This window comes from Diuraphis noxia, unplaced genomic scaffold (genome assembly GCF_037042655.1).
Source record: "Diuraphis noxia isolate RWA-SAM2 unplaced genomic scaffold, SU_Dnox_SAM2 contig0001, whole genome shotgun sequence".
NCBI lineage: Eukaryota > Metazoa > Arthropoda > Insecta > Hemiptera > Aphididae > Diuraphis > Diuraphis noxia.
In genome coordinates, this window is record NW_028301711.1 from 108,871,277 (window position 1) to 108,890,115 (window position 18,839).

Here is an 18,839-nt window from a genome sequence, read left to right on the forward strand (position 1 = left end):
TTTGAAATACAGGTGATGAATCCGCTAAATATCGTCCTAAGTCATTTCTATTAAACTAATCATACTTTTTATATTTTTAACGTTAAGTTCACATTATTTTACATCTAAAACACGTCTTTACAATACATTTGGGTGAATATAAAAGGTCGTAAATAAATTTTGAAATACAGGTGATGAATCCGCTAAATATCGTCTTAAGTCATTTCTATTAAACTAATCATACTTTTTATATTTTTAACGTTAAGTTCACATTATTTTACATCTAAAACACGTATTTACAATACATTTGGGTGAATAAAAAAATAGAAAAAAAATTTGGGAAAAAATTGGGTAAAAAATGGTGATAATTCCGCTAAATATCGTTTAAAGTCATTTGTATTGAACTAATCATACTTTTTATATTTTTATCGTTACGTTCACATAATTTTACATCTAAAACACGTCTTTATAATACATTTGGCTGAATATAAAAGGTCGTAAAAAAATTTTGAAATACAGGTGATGAATCCGCTAAATATCGTCTTAAGTCATTTCTATTAAACTAATCATACTATTTATATTTTTAACGTTAAGTTCACATTATTTTACATCTAAAACACGTGTTTACAATACATTTGGGTGAATACAATAAATAGAAAAAAAATTTGGTAAAAAATGGTGATAATTCCGCTAAATATCGTTTAAAGTCATTTGTATTGAACTAATCATACTTTTTATATTTTTTATCGTTAAGTTCACATTATTTTACATCTAAAACACGTATTTACAATACATTTGGGTGAATACAAAAAATAGAAAAAAAATTTGGGAAAAAATTTGGTAAAAAATGGTGATAATTCCGCTAAATATCGTTTAAAGTCATTTGTATTGAACTAATCATACTTTTTATATTTTTATCGTTAAGTTCACATTATTTTACATCTAAAACACGTCTTTACAATACATTTGGGTGAATATAAAAGGTCGTAAAAAAATTTTGAAATACAGGTGATGAAACCGCTAAATATCGTCTTAAGTCATTTCTATTAAACTAATCATACTTTTTATATTTTTAACGTTAAATTCACATTATTTTACATCTAAAACACGTATTTACAATACATTTGGTTGAATACAAAAAATAGAAAAAAAATTTGGGAAAAAATTGGGTAAAAAATGGTGATAATTCCGCTAAATATCGTTTAAAGTCATTTGTATTGAACTAATCATACTTTTTATATTTTTATCGTTAAGTTCACATTATTTTACATCTAAAACACGTCTTTACAATACATTTGGGTGAATATAAAAGGTCGTAAAAATTTTTAAATACAGGTGATAATTCCGCTAAATATCGTTTAAAGTCATTTGTATTGAACTAATCATACCTTTTTATATTTTTATCGTTAAGTTCACATAATTTTACATCTAAAACACGTCTTTACAATACATTTGGGTGAATATAAAAGGTCGTAAAAAAATTTTGAAATACAGGTGATGAATCCGCTAAATATCGTCCTAAGTCATTTCTATTAAACTAATCATACTTTTTATATTTTTAACGTTAAGTTCACATTATTTTACATTTAAAACACGTCTTTACAATACATTTGGGTGAATATAAAAGGTCGTAAAAAAATTTTGAAATACAGGTGATAATTCCGCTAAATATCGTTTAAAGTCATTTGTATTGAACTAATCATACCTTTTTATATTTTTATCGTTAAGTTCACATTATTTTACATCTAAAACACGTCTTTACAATACATTTGGGTGAATATAAAAGGTCGTAAAAAAATTTTGAAATACAGGTGATGAATCCGCTAAATATCGTCCTAAGTCATTTCTATTAAACTAATCATACTTTTTATATTTTTAACGTTAAGTTCACATTATTTTACATCTAAAACACGTCTTTACAATACATTTGGGTGAATATAAAAGGTCGTAAAAAAATTTTGAAATACAGGTGATAATTCCGCTAAATATCGTTTAAAGTCATTTGTATTGAACTAATCATACCTTTTTATATTTTTATCGTTAAGTTCACATTATTTTACATCTAAAACACGTCTTTACAATACATTTGGGTGAATATAAAAGGTCGTAAAAAAATTTTGAAATACAGGTGATGAATCCGCTAAATATCGTCCTAAGTCATTTCTATTAAACTAATCATACTTTTTATATTTTTAACGTTAAGTTCACATTATTTTACATCTAAAACACGTCTTTACAATACATTTGGGTGAATAAAAAAATAGAAAAAAAATTTGGGAAAAAATTTGGTAAAAAATGGTGATAATTTCGCTAAATATCGATTAAAGTCATTTGTATTGAACTAATCATACTTTTTATATTTTTAACGTTAAGTTCACATTATTTTACATCTAAAACACGTATTTACAATACATTTGGGTGAATATAAAAGGTCGTAAAAAAATTTTGAAATACAGGTGATGAATCCGCTAAATATCGTCCTAAGTCATTTCTATTAAACTAATCATACTTTTTATATTTTTAACGTTAAGTTCATATTATTTTACATCTAAAACACGTGTTTACAATACATTTGGGTGAATACAATAAATAGAAAAAAAAATTGGTAAAAAATGGTGATAATTCCGCTAAATATCGTTTAAAGTCATTTGTATTGAACTAATCATACTTTTTATATTTTTATCGTTACGTTCACATAATTTTACATCTAAAACACGTCTTTATAATACATTTGGGTGAATATAAAAGGTCGTAAAAAAATTTTGAAATACAGGTGATGAATCCGCTAAATATCATCCTAAGTCATTTCTATTAAACTAATCATACTTTTTATATTTTTAACGTTAAGTTCACATTATTTTACATCTAAAACACGTATTTACAATACATTTGGGTGAATACAAAAAATAGAAAAAAAATTTGGGAAAAAATTGGGTAAAAAATGGTGATAATTCCGCTAAATATCGTTTAAAGTCATTTGTATTGAACTAATCATACTTTTTATATTTTTATCGTTAAGTTCACATAATTTTACATCTAAAACATGTCTTTACAATACATTTGGGTGAATATAAAAGGTCGTAAAAAAATTTTGAAATACAGGTGATGAATCCGCTAAATATCGTCTTATGTCATTTCTATTAAACTAATCATACTATTTATATTTTTAACGTTAAGTTCACATTATTTTACATCTAAAACACGTGTTTACAATACATTTGGGTGAATACAATAAATAGAAAAAAAATTTGGTAAAAAATGGTGATAATTCCGCTAAATATCGTTTAAAGTCATTTGTATTGAACTAATCATACTTTTTATATTTTTTATCGTTAAGTTCACATTATTTTACATCTAAAACACGTATTTACAATACATTTGGGTGAATACAAAAAATAGAAAAAAAATTTGGGAAAAAATTTGGTAAAAAATGGTGATAATTCCGCTAAATATCGTTTAAAGTCATTTGTATTGAACTAATCATACCTTTTTATATTTTTATCGTTAAGTTCACATAATTTTACATCTAAAACACGTCTTTACAATACATTTGGGTGAATATAAAAGGTCGTAAAAAAATTTTGAAATACAGGTGATGAATCCGCTAAATATCGTCCTAAGTCATTTCTATTAAACTAATCATACTTTTTATATTTTTAACGTTAAGTTCACATTATTTTACATCTAAAACACGTCTTTACAATACATTTGGGTGAATATAAAAGGTCGTAAATAAATTTTGAAATACAGGTGATGAATCCGCTAAATATCGTCTTAAGTCATTTCTATTAAACTAATCATACTTTTTATATTTTTAACGTTAAGTTCACATTATTTTACATCTAAAACACGTATTTACAATACATTTGGGTGAATAAAAAAATAGAAAAAAAATTTGGGAAAAAATTGGGTAAAAAATGCTGATAATTCCGCTAAATATCGTTTAAAGTCATTTGTATTGAACTAATCATACTTTTTATATTTTTATCGTTACGTTCACATAATTTTACATCTAAAACACGTCTTTATAATACATTTGGCTGAATATAAAAGGTCGTAAAAAAATTTTGAAATACAGGTGATGAATCCGCTAAATATCGTCTTAAGTCATTTCTATTAAACTAATCATACTATTTATATTTTTAACGTTAAGTTCACATTATTTTACATCTAAAACACGTGTTTACAATACATTTGGGTGAATACAATAAATAGAAAAAAAATTTGGTAAAAAATGGTGATAATTCCGCTAAATATCGTTTAAAGTCATTTGTATTGAACTAATCATACTTTTTATATTTTTTATCGTTAAGTTCACATTATTTTACATCTAAAACACGTATTTACAATACATTTGGGTGAATACAAAAAATAGAAAAAAAATTTGGGAAAAAATTTGGTAAAAAATGGTGATAATTCCGCTAAATATCGTTTAAAGTCATTTGTATTGAACTAATCATACTTTTTATATTTTTAACGTTAAGTTCACATTATTTTACATCTAAAACACGCATTTACAATACATTTGGGTGAATATAAAAGGTCGTAAAAAAATTTTGAAATACAGGTGATAATTCCGCTAAATATCGTTTAAAGTCATTTGTATTGAACTAATCATACCTTTTTATATTTTTATCGTTAAGTTCACATTATTTTACATCTAAAACACGTATTTACAATACATTTGGGTGAATACAAAAAATAGAAAAAAAATTTGGGAAAAAATTGGGTAAAAAATGGTGATAATTCCGCTAAATATCGTTTAAAGTCATTTGTATTGAACTAATCATACTTTTTATATTTTTATCGTTAAGTTCACATTATTTTACATCTAAAACACGTCTTTACAATACATTTGGGTGAATATAAAAGGTCGTAAAAATTTTGAAATACAGGTGATAATTCCGCTAAATATCGTTTAAAGTCATTTGTATTGAACCAATCATACCTTTTTATATTTTTATCGTTAAGTTCACATAATTTTACATCTAAAACACGTCTTTACAATACATTTGGGTGAATATAAAAGGTCGTAAAAAAATTTTGAAATACAGGTGATGAATCCGCTAAATATCGTCCTAAGTCATTTCTATTAAACTAATCATACTTTTTATATTTTTAACGTTAAGTTCACATTATTTTACATTTAAAACACGTCTTTACAATACATTTGGGTGAATATAAAAGGTCGTAAAAAAATTTTGAAATACAGGTGATAATTCCGCTAAATATCGTTTAAAGTCATTTGTATTGAACTAATCATACTTTTTATATTTTTATCGTTAAGTTCACATAATTTTACATCTAAAACACGTCTTTACAATACATTTGGGTAAATATAAAAGGTCGTAAAAAAATTTTGAAATACAGGTGATGAATCCGCTAAATATCGTCTTAAGTCATTTCTATTAAACTAATCATACTATTTATATTTTTAACGTTAAGCTCACATTATTTTACATCTAAAACACGTGTTTACAATACATTTGGGTGAATACAATAAATAGAAAAAAAATTTGGTAAAAAATGGTGATAATTCCGCTAAATATCATTTAAAGTCATTTGTATTGAACTAATCATACTTTTTATATTTTTTATCGTTAAGTTCACATTATTTTACATCTAAAACACGTATTTACAATACATTTGGGTGAATACAAAAAATAGAAAAAAAATTTGGGAAAAAATTTGGTAAAAAAAGGTGATAATTCCGCTAAATATCGTTTAAAGTCATTTGTATTGAACTAATCATACTTTTTATATTTTTATCGTTAAGTTCACATTATTTTACATCTAAAACACGTCTTTACAATACATTTGGGTGAATATAAAAGGTCGTAAAAAAATTTTGAAATACAGGTGATGAAACCGCTAAATATCGTCTTAAGTCATTTCTATTAAACTAATCATACTTTTTATATTTTTAACGTTAAATTCACATTATTTTACATCTAAAACACGTATTTACAATACAATTGGGTGAATACAAAAAATAGAAAAAAAATTTGGGAAAAAATTGGGTAAAAAATGGTGATAATTCCAATAAATATCGTTTAAAGTCATTTGTATTGAACTAATCATACCTTTTTATATTTTTATCGTTAAGTTCACATTATTCTACATCTAAAACACGTATTTACAATACATTTGGGTGAATACAAAAAATAGAAAAAAAATTTGGGAAAAAATTGGGTAAAAAATGGTGATAATTCCGCTAAATATCGTTTAAAGTCATTTGTATTGAACTAATCATACTTTTTATATTTTTATCGTTAAGTTCACATTATTTTACATCTAAAACACGTCTTTACAATACATTTGGGTAAATATAAAAGGTCGTAAAAATTTTGAAATACAGGTGATAATTCCGCTAAATATCGTTTAAAGTCATTTGTATTGAACAAATCATACCTTTTTATATTTTTATCGTTAAGTTCACATAATTTTACATCTAAAACACGTCTTTACAATACATTTGGGTGAATATAAAAGGTCGTAAAAAAATTTTGAAATACAGGTGATGAATCCGCTAAATATCGTCCTAAGTCATTTCTATTAAACTAATCATACTTTTTATATATTTAACGTTAAGTTCACATTATTTTACATTTAAAACACGTCTTTACAATACATTTGGGTGAATATAAAAGGTCGTAAAAAAATTTTGAAATACAGGTGATAATTCCGCTAAATATCGTTTAAAGTCATTTGTATTGAACTAATCATACTTTTTATATTTTTATCGTTAAGTTCACATAATTTTACATCTAAAACACGTCTTTACAATACATTTGGGTAAATACAAAAGGTCGTAAAAAAATTTTGAAATACAGGTGATGAATCCGCTAAATATCGTCTTAAGTCATTTCTATTAAACTAATCATACTTTTTATATTTTTAACGTTAAGTTCACATTATTTTACATCTAAAACACGTCTTTACAATACATTTGGGTGAATACAAAAAATAGAAAAAAAATTTGGGAAAAAATTTGGTAAAAAATGGTGATAATTTCGCTTAATATCGATTAAAGTCGTTTGTATTGAACTAATCATACTTTTTATATTTTTATCGTTAAGTTCACATTATTCTACATCTAAAACACGTATTTACATTACATTTGGGTGAATACAAAAAATAGAAAAAAAATTTGGGAAAAAATTGGGTAAAAAATGGTGATAATTCCGCTAAATATCGTTTAAAGTCATTTGTATTGAACTAATCATACTTTTTATATTTTTATCGTTAAGTTCACATTATTTTACATCTAAAACACGTCTTTACAATACATTTGGGTGAATATAAAAGGTCGTAAAAAAATTTTGAAATACAGGTGATGAATCCGCTAAATATCGTCTTAAGTCATTTCTATTAAACTAATCATACTTTTTATATTTTTAACGTTAAGTTCACATTATTTTACATCTAAAACACGTGTTTACAATACATTTGGGTGAATACAAAAAATAGAAAAAAAATTTGGGAAAAAATTTGGTAAAAAATGGTGATAATTTCGCTAAATATCGATTAAAGTCATTTGTATTGAACTAATCATACTTTTTATATTTTTATCGTTAAGTTCACATTATTTTACATCTAAAACACGTCTTTACAATACATTTGGGTGAATACAAAAAATAGAAAAAAAATTTGGGAAAAAATTGGGTAAAAAATGGTGATAATTCCGCTAAATATCGTCCTAAGTCATTTATATTAAACTAATCATACTTTTTATATTTTTAACGTTAAGTTCACATTATTTTACATCTAAAACACGTCTTTACAATACATTTGGGTGAATATAAAAGTTCGTAAAAAAATTTTGAAATACAGGTGATGAATCCGCTAAATATCGTCCTAAGTCATTTCTATTAAACTAATCATACTTTTTATATTTTTAACATTAAGTTCACATTATTTTACATCTAAAACACGTCTTTACAATACATTTGGGTGAATATAAAAGGTCGTAAAAAAATTTTGAAATACAGGTGATGAATCCGCTAAATATCGTCCTAAGTCATTTCAATTAAATTAATCATACTTTTTATATTTTTAACGTTAAGTTCACATTATTTTACATCTAAAACACGTGTTTACAATACATTTGGTTCAATACAAAAAAATAGAAAAAAAATTTGGTAAAAAATGGTGATAATTCCGCTAAATATCGTTTAAAGTCATTTCTATTAAACTAATCATACTTTTTATATTTTTAACGTTAAGTTCACATTATTTTACATCTAAAACACGTGTTTACAATACATTTGGTTGAATACAAAAAAATAGAAAAAAAATTTGGTAAAAAATGGTGATAATTCCGCTAAATATCGTTTAAAGTCATTTCTTTTAAACTAATCATACTTTTTATATTTTTAACGTTAAGTTCACATTATTTTACATCTAAAACACGTCTTTACAATACATTTGGGTGAATACAAAAAATAGAAAAAAAATTTGGGAAAAAATTGGGTAAAAAATGGTGATAATTCCGCTAAATATCGTTTAAAGTCATTTGTATTGAACTAATCATACTTTTTATATTTTTATCGTTAAGTCCACATTATTTTACATCTAAAACACGTCTTTACAATACATTTGGGTGAATATAAAAGGTCGTAAAAAAATTTTGAAATACAGGTGATGAATCCGCTAAATATCGTCCTAAGTCATTTCTTTTAAACTAATCATACTTTTTATATTTTTAACGTTAAGTTCACATTATTTTACATCTAAAACACGTGTTTACAATACATTTGGTTGAATACAAAAAAATAGAAAAAAAATTTGGTAAAAAATGGTGATAATTCCGCTAAATATCGTTTAAAGTCATTTCTTTTAAACTAATCATACTTTTTATATTTTTAACGTTAAGTTCACATTATTTTACATCTAAAACACGTCTTTACAATACATTTGGGTGAATATAAAAGGTCGTAAAAAAATTTTGAAATACGGGTGATGAATCCGCTAAATATCGTCATAAGTCATTTCTATTAAACTAATCATACTTTTTATATTTTTAACGTTAAGTTCCCATTATTTTACATCTAAAACACGTGTTTACAATACATTTGGGTGAATACAAAAAATAGAAAAAAAATTTGGGAAAAAATTTGGTAAAAAATGGTGATAATTTCGCTAAATATCGATTAAAGTCATTTGTATTGAACTAATCATACTTTTTATATTTTTATCGTTAAGTTCACATTATTTTACATCTAAAACACGTCTTTACAATACATTTGGGTGAATACAAAAAATAGAAAAAAAATTTGGGAAAAAATTGGGTAAAAAATGGTGATAATTCCGCTAAATATCGTTTAAAGTCATTTGTATTGAACTAATCATACTTTTTATATTTTTATCGTTAAGTTCACATTATTCTACATCTAAAACACGTCTTTACAATACATTTGGGTGAATATAAAAGGTCGTAAAAAAATTTTGAAATACAGGTGATGAATCCGCTAAATATCGTCTTAAGTCATTTCTATTAAACTAATCATACTTTTTATATTTTTATCGTTAAGTTCGCATTATTTTACATCTAAAACACGTCTTTACAATACATTTGGGTGAATATAAAAGGTCGTAAAAAAATTTTGAAATACAGGTGATGAATCCGCTAAATATCGTCTTAAGTCATTTCTATTAAACTAATCATACTTTTTATATTTTTAACGTTAAGTTCACATTATTTTACATCTAAAACACGTGTTTACAATACATTTGGTTGAATACAAAAAAATAGAAAAAAAATTTGGTAAAAAATGGTGATAATTCCGCTAAATATCGTTTAAAGTCATTTGTATTGAACTAATCATACTTTTTATATTTTTATCGTTAAGTTCACATTATTTTACATCTAAAACACGTCTTTACAATACATTTGGGTAAATATAAAAGGTCGTAAAAATTTTGAAATACAGGTGATAATTCCGCTAAATATCGTTTAAAGTCATTTGTATTGAACAAATCATACCTTTTTATATTTTTATCGTTAAGTTCACATAATTTTACATCTAAAACACGTCTTTACAATACATTTGGGTGAATATAAAAGGTCGTAAAAAAATTTTGAAATACAGGTGATGAATCCGCTAAATATCGTCCTAAGTCATTTCTATTAAACTAATCATACTTTTTATATATTTAACGTTAAGTTCACATTATTTTACATTTAAAACACGTCTTTACAATACATTTGGGTGAATATAAAAGGTCGTAAAAAAATTTTGAAATACAGGTGATAATTCCGCTAAATATCGTTTAAAGTCATTTGTATTGAACTAATCATACTTTTTATATTTTTATCGTTAAGTTCACATTATTTTACATCTAAAACACGTCTTTACAATACATTTGGGTGAATATAAAAGGTCGTAAAAAAATTTTGAAATACAGGTGATGAATCCGCTAAATATCGTCTTAAGTCATTTCTATTAAACTAATCATACTTTTTATATTTTTAACGTTAAGTTCACATTATTTTACATCTAAAACACGTGTTTACAATACATTTGGGTGAATACAAAAAATAGAAAAAAAATTTGGGAAAAAATTTGGTAAAAAATGGTGATAATTTCGCTAAATATCGATTAAAGTCATTTGTATTGAACTAATCATACTTTTTATATTTTTATCGTTAAGTTCACATTATTTTACATCTAAAACACGTCTTTACAATACATTTGGGTGAATACAAAAAATAGAAAAAAAATTTGGGAAAAAATTGGGTAAAAAATGGTGATAATTCCGCTAAATATCGTCCTAAGTCATTTATATTAAACTAATCATACTTTTTATATTTTTAACGTTAAGTTCACATTATTTTACATCTAAAACACGTCTTTACAATACATTTGGGTGAATATAAAAGTTCGTAAAAAAATTTTGAAATACAGGTGATGAATCCGCTAAATATCGTCCTAAGTCATTTCTATTAAACTAATCATACTTTTTATATTTTTAACATTAAGTTCACATTATTTTACATCTAAAACACGTCTTTACAATACATTTGGGTGAATATAAAAGGTCGTAAAAAAATTTTGAAATACAGGTGATGAATCCGCTAAATATCGTCCTAAGTCATTTCAATTAAATTAATCATACTTTTTATATTTTTAACGTTAAGTTCACATTATTTTACATCTAAAACACGTGTTTACAATACATTTGGTTCAATACAAAAAAATAGAAAAAAAATTTGGTAAAAAATGGTGATAATTCCGCTAAATATCGTTTAAAGTCATTTCTATTAAACTAATCATACTTTTTATATTTTTAACGTTAAGTTCACATTATTTTACATCTAAAACACGTGTTTACAATACATTTGGTTGAATACAAAAAAATAGAAAAAAAATTTGGTAAAAAATGGTGATAATTCCGCTAAATATCGTTTAAAGTCATTTCTTTTAAACTAATCATACTTTTTATATTTTTAACGTTAAGTTCACATTATTTTACATCTAAAACACGTCTTTACAATACATTTGGGTGAATACAAAAAATAGAAAAAAAATTTGGGAAAAAATTGGGTAAAAAATGGTGATAATTCCGCTAAATATCGTTTAAAGTCATTTGTATTGAACTAATCATACTTTTTATATTTTTATCGTTAAGTCCACATTATTTTACATCTAAAACACGTCTTTACAATACATTTGGGTGAATATAAAAGGTCGTAAAAAAATTTTGAAATACAGGTGATGAATCCGCTAAATATCGTCCTAAGTCATTTCTTTTAAACTAATCATACTTTTTATATTTTTAACGTTAAGTTCACATTATTTTACATCTAAAACACGTGTTTACAATACATTTGGTTGAATACAAAAAAATAGAAAAAAAATTTGGTAAAAAATGGTGATAATTCCGCTAAATATCGTTTAAAGTCATTTCTTTTAAACTAATCATACTTTTTATATTTTTAACGTTAAGTTCACATTATTTTACATCTAAAACACGTCTTTACAATACATTTGGGTGAATATAAAAGGTCGTAAAAAAATTTTGAAATACGGGTGATGAATCCGCTAAATATCGTCATAAGTCATTTCTATTAAACTAATCATACTTTTTATATTTTTAACGTTAAGTTCCCATTATTTTACATCTAAAACACGTGTTTACAATACATTTGGGTGAATACAAAAAATAGAAAAAAAATTTGGGAAAAAATTTGGTAAAAAATGGTGATAATTTCGCTAAATATCGATTAAAGTCATTTGTATTGAACTAATCATACTTTTTATATTTTTATCGTTAAGTTCACATTATTTTACATCTAAAACACGTCTTTACAATACATTTGGGTGAATACAAAAAATAGAAAAAAAATTTGGGAAAAAATTGGGTAAAAAATGGTGATAATTCCGCTAAATATCGTTTAAAGTCATTTGTATTGAACTAATCATACTTTTTATATTTTTATCGTTAAGTTCACATTATTCTACATCTAAAACACGTCTTTACAATACATTTGGGTGAATATAAAAGGTCGTAAAAAAATTTTGAAATACAGGTGATGAATCCGCTAAATATCGTCTTAAGTCATTTCTATTAAACTAATCATACTTTTTATATTTTTATCGTTAAGTTCGCATTATTTTACATCTAAAACACGTCTTTACAATACATTTGGGTGAATATAAAAGGTCGTAAAAAAATTTTGAAATACAGGTGATGAATCCGCTAAATATCGTCTTAAGTCATTTCTATTAAACTAATCATACTTTTTATATTTTTAACGTTAAGTTCACATTATTTTACATCTAAAACACGTGTTTACAATACATTTGGTTGAATACAAAAAAATAGAAAAAAAATTTGGTAAAAAATGGTGATAATTCCGCTAAATATCGTTTAAAGTCATTTGTATTGAACTAATCATACTTTTTATATTTTTATCGTTAAGTTCACATTATTTTACATCTAAAACACGTCTTTACAATACATTTGGGTAAATATAAAAGGTCGTAAAAATTTTGAAATACAGGTGATAATTCCGCTAAATATCGTTTAAAGTCATTTGTATTGAACAAATCATACCTTTTTATATTTTTATCGTTAAGTTCACATAATTTTACATCTAAAACACGTCTTTACAATACATTTGGGTGAATATAAAAGGTCGTAAAAAAATTTTGAAATACAGGTGATGAATCCGCTAAATATCGTCCTAAGTCATTTCTATTAAACTAATCATACTTTTTATATATTTAACGTTAAGTTCACATTATTTTACATTTAAAACACGTCTTTACAATACATTTGGGTGAATATAAAAGGTCGTAAAAAAATTTTGAAATACAGGTGATAATTCCGCTAAATATCGTTTAAAGTCATTTGTATTGAACAAATCATACTTTTTATATTTTTATCGTTAAGTTCACATAATTTTACATCTAAAACACGTCTTTACAATACATTTGGGTAAATACAAAAGGTCGTAAAAAAATTTTGAAATACAGGTGATGAATCCGCTAAATATCGTCTTAAGTCATTTCTATTAAACTAATCATACTTTTTATATTTTTAACGTTAAGTTCACATTATTTTACATCTAAAACACGTCTTTACAATACATTTGGGTGAATACAAAAAATAGAAAAAAAATTTGGGAAAAAATTTGGTAAAAAATGGTGATAATTTCGCTTAATATCGATTAAAGTCGTTTGTATTGAACTAATCATACTTTTTATATTTTTATCGTTAAGTTCACATTATTTTACATCTAAAACACGTCTTTACAATACATTTGGGTGAATATAAAAGTTCGTAAAAAAATTTTGAAATACAGGTGATGAATCCGCTAAATATCGTCTTAAGTCATTTCTATTAAACTAATCATACTTTTTTTTTAACGTTAAGTTCACATTATTTTACATCTAAAACACGTGTTTACAATACATTTGGTTGAATACAAAAAAATAGAAAAAAAATTTGGTAAAAAATGGTGATAATTCCGCTAAATATCGTTTAAAGTCATTTGTATTGAACTAATCATACTTTTTATATTTTTATCGTTAAGTTCACATTATTCTACATCTAAAACACGTCTTTACAATACATTTGGGTGAATATAAAAGGTCGTAAAAAAATTTTGAAATACAGGTGATGAATCCGCTAAATATCGTCTTAAGTCATTTCTATTAAACTAATCATACTTTTTATATTTTTATCGTTAAGTTCGCATTATTTTACATCTAAAACACGTCTTTACAATACATTTGGGTGAATATAAAAGGTCGTAAAAAAATTTTGAAATACAGGTGATGAATCCGCTAAATATCGTCTTAAGTCATTTCTATTAAACTAATCATACTTTTTATATTTTTAACGTTAAGTTCACATTATTTTACATCTAAAACACGTGTTTACAATACATTTGGTTGAATACAAAAAAATAGAAAAAAAATTTGGTAAAAAATGGTGATAATTCCGCTAAATATCGTTTAAAGTCATTTGTATTGAACTAATCATACTTTTTATATTTTTATCGTTAAGTTCACATTATTTTACATCTAAAACACGTCTTTACAATACATTTGGGTAAATATAAAAGGTCGTAAAAATTTTGAAATACAGGTGATAATTCCGCTAAATATCGTTTAAAGTCATTTGTATTGAACAAATCATACCTTTTTATATTTTTATCGTTAAGTTCACATAATTTTACATCTAAAACACGTCTTTACAATACATTTGGGTGAATATAAAAGGTCGTAAAAAAATTTTGAAATACAGGTGATGAATCCGCTAAATATCGTCCTAAGTCATTTCTATTAAACTAATCATACTTTTTATATATTTAACGTTAAGTTCACATTATTTTACATTTAAAACACGTCTTTACAATACATTTGGGTGAATATAAAAGGTCGTAAAAAAATTTTGAAATACAGGTGATAATTCCGCTAAATATCGTTTAAAGTCATTTGTATTGAACAAATCATACTTTTTATATTTTTATCGTTAAGTTCACATAATTTTACATCTAAAACACGTCTTTACAATACATTTGGGTAAATACAAAAGGTCGTAAAAAAATTTTGAAATACAGGTGATGAATCCGCTAAATATCGTCTTAAGTCATTTCTATTAAACTAATCATACTTTTTATATTTTTAACGTTAAGTTCACATTATTTTACATCTAAAACACGTCTTTACAATACATTTGGGTGAATACAAAAAATAGAAAAAAAATTTGGGAAAAAATTTGGTAAAAAATGGTGATAATTTCGCTTAATATCGATTAAAGTCGTTTGTATTGAACTAATCATACTTTTTATATTTTTATCGTTAAGTTCACATTATTTTACATCTAAAACACGTCTTTACAATACATTTGGGTGAATATAAAAGTTCGTAAAAAAATTTTGAAATACAGGTGATGAATCCGCTAAATATCGTCTTAAGTCATTTCTATTAAACTAATCATACTTTTTTTTTAACGTTAAGTTCACATTATTTTACATCTAAAACACGTGTTTACAATACATTTGGTTGAATACAAAAAAATAGAAAAAAAATTTGGTAAAAAATGGTGATAATTCCGCTAAATATCGTTTAAAGTCATTTCTATTAAACTAATCATACTTTTTATATTTTTAACGTTAAGTTCACATTATTTTACATCTAAAACACGTCTTTACAATACATTTGGGTGAATATAAAAGGTCGTAAAAAAACTTTGAAATACGGGTGATGAATCCGCTAAATATCGTCTTAAGTCATTTCTATTAAACTAATCATACTTTTTATATTTTTAACGTTAAGTTCACATTATTTTACATCTAAAACACGTCTTTACAATACATTTGGGTGAATATAAAAGGTCGTAAAAAAATTTTGAAATACGGGTGATGAATCCGCTAAATATCGTCTTAAGTCATTTCTATTAAACTAATCATACTTTTTATATTTTTAACGTTAAGTTCACATTATTTTACATCTAAAACACGTCTTTACCATACATTTGGGTGAATATAAAAGGTCGTAAAAAAATTTTGAAATACAGGTGATGAATCCGCTAAATATCGTCTTAAGTCATTTCTATTAAACTAATCATACTTTTTATATTTTTAACGTTAAGTTCACATTATTTTACATCTAAAACACGTCTTTACAATACATTTGGGTGAATACAAAAAATAGAAAAAAAATTTGGGAAAAAATTTGGTAAAAAATGGTGATAATTTCGCTTAATATCGATTAAAGTCGTTTGTATTGAACTAATCATACTTTTTATATTTTTATCGTTAAGTTCACATTATTCTACATCTAAAACACGTATTTACATTACATTTGGGTGAATACAAAAAATAGAAAAAAAATTTGGGAAAAAATTTGGTAAAAAATGGTGATAATTCCGCTAAATATCGTTTAAAGTCATTTGTATTGAACTAATCATACTTTTTATATTTTTATCGTTAAGTTCGCATTATTTTACATCTAAAACACGTGTTTACAATACATTTGGTTGAATACAAAAAAATAGAAAAAAAATTTGGTAAAAAATGGTGATAATTCCGCTAAATATCGTTTAAAGTCATTTCTATTAAACTAATCATACTTTTTATATTTTTAACGTTAAGTTCACATTATTTTACATCTAAAACACGTCTTTACAATACATTTGGGTGAATATAAAAGGTCGTAAAAAAATTTTGAAATACGGGTGATGAATCCGCTAAATATCGTCTTAAGTCATTTCTATTAAACTAATCATACTTTTTATATTTTTAACGTTAAGTTCACATTATTTTACATCTAAAACACGTCTTTACCATACATTTGGGTGAATATAAAAGGTCGTAAAAAAATTTTGAAATACAGGTGATGAATCCGCTAAATATCGTCTTAAGTCATTTCTATTAAACTAATCATACTTTTTATATTTTTAACGTTAAGTTCACATTATTTTACATCTAAAACACGTCTTTACAATACATTTGGGTGAATACAAAAAATAGAAAAAAAATTTGGTAAAAAATGGTGATAATTCCGCTAAATATCGTTTAAAGTCATTTGTATTGAACTAATCATACTTTTTATATTTTTATCGTTAAGTTCACATTATTTTACATCTAAAACACGTCTTTACAATACATTTGGGTGAATATAAAAGGTCGTAAAAAATTTTGAAATACAGGTGATGAATCCGCTAAATATAGTCTTAAGTCATTTCTATTAAACTAATCATACTTTTTATATTTTTAACGTTAAGTTCACATTATTTTACATCTAAAACACGTGTTTACAATACATTTGGGTGAATACAAAAAATAGAAAAAAAATTTGGGAAAAAATTTGGTAAAAAATGGTGATAATTTCGCTTAATATCGATTAAAGTCGTTTGTATTGAACTAATCATACTTTTTATATTTTTATCGTTAAGTTCACATTATTCTACATCTAAAACACGTATTTACATTACATTTGGGTGAATACAAAAAATAGAAAAAAAATTTGGGAAAAAATTTGGTAAAAAATGGTGATAATTCCGCTAAATATCGTTTAAAGTCATTTGTATTGAACTAATCATACTTTTTATATTTTTATCGTTAAGTTCGCATTATTTTACATCTAAAACACGTCTTTACAATACATTTGGGTGAATATAAAAGGTCGTAAAAAAATTTTGAAATACAGGTGATGAATCCGCTAAATATCGTCTTAAGTCATTTCTATTAAACTAATCATACTTTTTATATTTTTAACGTTAAGTTCACATTATTTTACATCTAAAACACGTCTTTACAATACTTTTGGGTGAATATAAAAGGTCGTAAAAAAATTTTGAAATACGGGTGATGAATCCGCTAAATATCGTCTTAAGTCATTTCTATTAAACTAATCATACTTTTTATATTTTTAACGTTAAGTTCACATTATTTTACATCTAAAACACGTGTTTACAATACATTTGGGTGAATACAAAAAATAGAAAAAAAATTTGGGAAAAAATTTGGTAAAAAATGGTGATAATTTCGCTAAATATCGATTAAAGTCATTTGTATTGAACTAATCATACTTTTTATATTTTTATCGTTAAGTTCGCATTATTTTACATCTAAAACACGTCTTTACAATACATTTGGGTGAATATAAAAGGTCGTAAAAAAATTTTGAAATACAGGTGATGAATCCGCTAAATATCGTCTTAAGTCATTTCTATTAAACTAATCATACTTTTTATATTTTTAACGTTAAGTTCACATTATTTTACATCTAAAACACGTCTTTACAATACTTTTGGGTGAATATAAAAGGTCGTAAAAAAATTTTGAAATACGGGTGATGAATCCGCTAAATATCGTCTTAAGTCATTTCTATTAAACTAATCATACTTTTTATATTTTTAACGTTAAGTTCACATTATTTTACATCTAAAACACGTGTTTACAATACATTTGGGTGAATACAAAAAATAGAAAAAAAATTTGGGAAAAAATTTGGTAAAAAATGGTGATAATTTCGCTAAATATCGATTAAAGTCATTTGTATTGAACTAATCATACTTTTTATATTTTTATCGTTAAGTTCGCATTATTTTACATCTAAAACACGTCTTTACAATACATTTGGGTGAATATAAAAGGTCGTAAAAAAATTTTGAAATACAGGTGATGAATCCGCTAAATATCGTCCTAAGTCATTTCTATTAAACTAATCATACTTTTTATATTTTTATCGTTAGGTTCACATAATTTTACATCTAAAACACGTCTTTACAATACATTTGGGTGAATATAAAAGTTCGTAAAAAAATTTTGAAATACAGGTGATGAATCCGCTAAATATCGTCCTAAGTCATTTCTATTAAACTAATCATACTTTTTATAT